The sequence below is a fragment of the Pocillopora damicornis genome, chromosome 2, assembly GCF_964200805.1.
Source record: "Pocillopora damicornis chromosome 2, jaPocDami1.2, whole genome shotgun sequence".
Taxonomy (NCBI): domain Eukaryota; kingdom Metazoa; phylum Cnidaria; class Anthozoa; order Scleractinia; family Pocilloporidae; genus Pocillopora; species Pocillopora damicornis.
This window is the reverse complement of record NC_142671.1, coordinates 13,540,589-13,543,686: the sequence shown is the minus strand read 5'-3', so window position 1 is coordinate 13,543,686 and position 3,098 is coordinate 13,540,589. Positions and strand designations below refer to the sequence as shown.

At 39.3% G+C, this 3,098-nt stretch overlaps 1 pseudogene; it reads right to left on the bottom strand.

The window, feature by feature from the left end:
* Window positions 1-1,909: 1,909 nt before the first annotated feature.
* Window positions 1,910-2,869, bottom strand: LOC149049969 (uncharacterized; annotated as a pseudogene).
* Between the last annotated feature and the right edge of the window lie 229 nt (window positions 2,870-3,098).

Here is a 3,098-nt window from a genome sequence, read left to right as displayed (position 1 = left end):
ATGAGAATTAAAATTTAATATTTCAAGTGCATTTCAAATTTGTGTTTATCTCCATGTGGTTAGTTAACGAATATACAGTTCAAATGATTGGTTTGAGAAGATCTTCTATTGTTAAAAATACAACAATAATCAACACTTTATTTCATCGTTGTATGTCATATTAATTTTATCTTTTCTCCCTGTCTTCAAGCTTAATCACATGCCAAAATTACATGTATAGGAATATAAAAAATTATTCTTAAGGGAGTCGGGCTATCGGATCACTCTTCGTTGAATTGTTTATTTGGAACGTGTCGCTGTAAACTTTGTGGAGTGGGTAAGAGCACTGTCAACCGAGTACAGCTGCTAACCACTAAAAAAGGAAGTTCAATGTTCAAACAAAGAGATTATCATAGAAAGAAAAAATGGAAGTTTGTGGCGACTGGGGACGTGCCAACAATGACAAATGTCTGTTTACACAATTATCTGCCCTAAACTATAAAAATTGTAATCTGTTCGAAAATCTGGTTTGTGTGCACAAGAGCCGTACTTTAAGAAAGCATTCAGTAAGTAATTGAAAAAAATAATCCTTTATCATCTAAAGATCTCCGTCCATGATTTCGATGCTTGGTTTAACAGATAATTTGAGTGCTCTTGGTCACTCGTTAGACCACGTAATGAAATTTTACGCCTTTACGTGAGCAAATGATAAACAATTCCTAATCATTTTCTTCCTGAGTGCATCTTTTATGTCCGACGAATAGTGTCAGATGAAAATTTCTCGCATATGAATGCAACTTAAAATACAACTAATCGTTCTCAAGGAAAGGGTAACGAGACAGTGATCAGCTCATCATCTTGATGAGTGAGAAGAAAAGGCATGACAAGTAACTGTATTCATTGTATGGCAAGGTATTCCAAAGGTAAATCCGAGCGTCCTGTTTGGTTCTTACCTGGTCCGTATTTTGCCATACGGACTGTTTTCACGGTAACAGACATAAGCTGTGTATTTTTGTTCACGAAAGTCGGCGAACTCAAAATAAACAAGTTTGGTGCGAGCATCATATAATAAACTACTCACTAACCCCGCTTGCTTGAGCTCAAATGAGATACATTGACCCTCGTTGTTGAAAGGACCGAGCCCAGCAAGGGCCTTACAAAAAACTGCCTCGGGCAAATAATCCCTCTATGGCCCTCACGATCGGTTAGTAAAAAGTTAGCATTTTTGAAAGATTCGACAGCTTATGCCTGTATTGTTATTTACAATGATTGTGATCTTAAATTGCTTTCAATGATTGTGCATAACTCTAAAATTTACTGAAGGGTTGAGTCTGTTACTCTTTCATTTTCAGTAACATAAACCTTATTTGTTTTTATTGGTAAAGCAAAGCTCGAGGACTAGTAATATCCAGATTTGTCTTATACTCAGATTTAATTAAACAATTTTTTAATTCAAGTTTTGCAGTTAAGAAGAGAAGCAATGAATGATATCTACTCTTTAATTCCCGAGAAGTGGTTTTCTTAAGTTGTATCTCCCCGTCAATGTCTTGCTTAGACTTACGAAAAGAGATTCTTTTTTTCGTCCAAATCAAAACAAAACAAAACAAAAGTTTTATTTTGACTGTAATACTTTTAAGAGAGACTACCACGAAAATGCGCATTTCAAATGGAGACATCAGAGTTTTTTTTCTGTTTTATATTTCTGTTCTTTAAATTTATCTACTTCATTTTTTCAAATTTTTTTTGTTATCAAAAGTGCACTCAGTCGAAATAATACTGATTTAAGAGTCAGTCATTTTTTGTTAAGAAAGAAGAGTAGACGGATGAGCATTAATAAATGCATGGCATAAACAAAATGGAAAAGAAGCGAAGATCAAGAGAACAAAAAAAAAACATCTTAAACCTATCCTTAGATTACATTGCTTAACTTCTTATTCTTTGATGAGTGACCCTATGTGGTTGCCTGGCGTAACAAAGGTGTTATCTGATTTTATAAGTTTGTTCTGTTGTCTCACGACAAGGTCACTTGATGTGGAACGCAACGTTTCGACTGCTTACTGCAAGTCTTCTTCAGGCGATGGGGTCGACTGGTTGTGGCACAGCATTATATATCATGGTGGTCTGTTGTGAATGGTGCATTTCGATCCGGCGATTGTTCCCATGTATCATGGCTTCCCCAGGCGTTGGCTGGTTTTTCGTGCGTCGTTGGTTTAGATGTTTTCTTATTGTAGGCATCCACGCCTCCGGTATTTCGGCTCCGCTGTCCCTGTTAATGTTATTTGGGTCGAGTCTTATGTGAATTGCCTCCTTCTCTTTCCTTGTGTACCAGTGCCTTTCTCGGTCAATAAGCTTGGTTTCGTTCCACAGCGGCTTGTGTCCGGTTCCGTTGGCATGTTCTGAAACCGCAGAATTCTGAGTGCGTGCGAGTCATATATCACTGTCGTGTTCTTTCATTCTTTCTTGCATGGATCGTCCTGTTTCCCCGATGTAGACTTTGCCGCATGTGCATCGTATCTTGTAGACTACGCCATCTTGCTTGTTTGGATCAGCGGGGTCTTTTTGTCTGACCAGCCGAGATCTTAGTGTGGTGTCGGATTTAAAGACGGTGCGTATTTCTTGTTGCTGTGGGTGGCGGCGGGACTTCTTTGATGTATGGCATCACTGCGGTAGACTTGAATTCTGCTGTTTCCCCCTCGGGCGTTGGATTCCTGGTTTTGGTCACCTTCTTTAAGAGGGACAGAGGGTAGCCGTTGGCGACGAGAGCTGTGGATAGATGTTTTTTTCTCCTGGGCTGTTCTGGATGGCTTGGTGACGCGTTTAGCTCGGTCATGTAAACGATTGAAAATATCGCGCTAAACAGATTGTGGGTGGTGCGAATCATAGGCGAGCTACTGGTCGATGTGTGTGGGTTTTCTATATACACTTGTGAGTTTGTGAGTAGTTTACCGTCGGGTTTCCTTGTTACGAGGGTGTCGAGGAAGGCGATCTTGTTGTCTACCCCATTGCCTGACGAAGACTTGCAGTAAGCAGTCAAAACGTTGCGTTCCACATCAAGTGACCTTGCCGTGAGACATCAGAACAAACTTATAATATCATCCAACTACCACGATGAACAACAA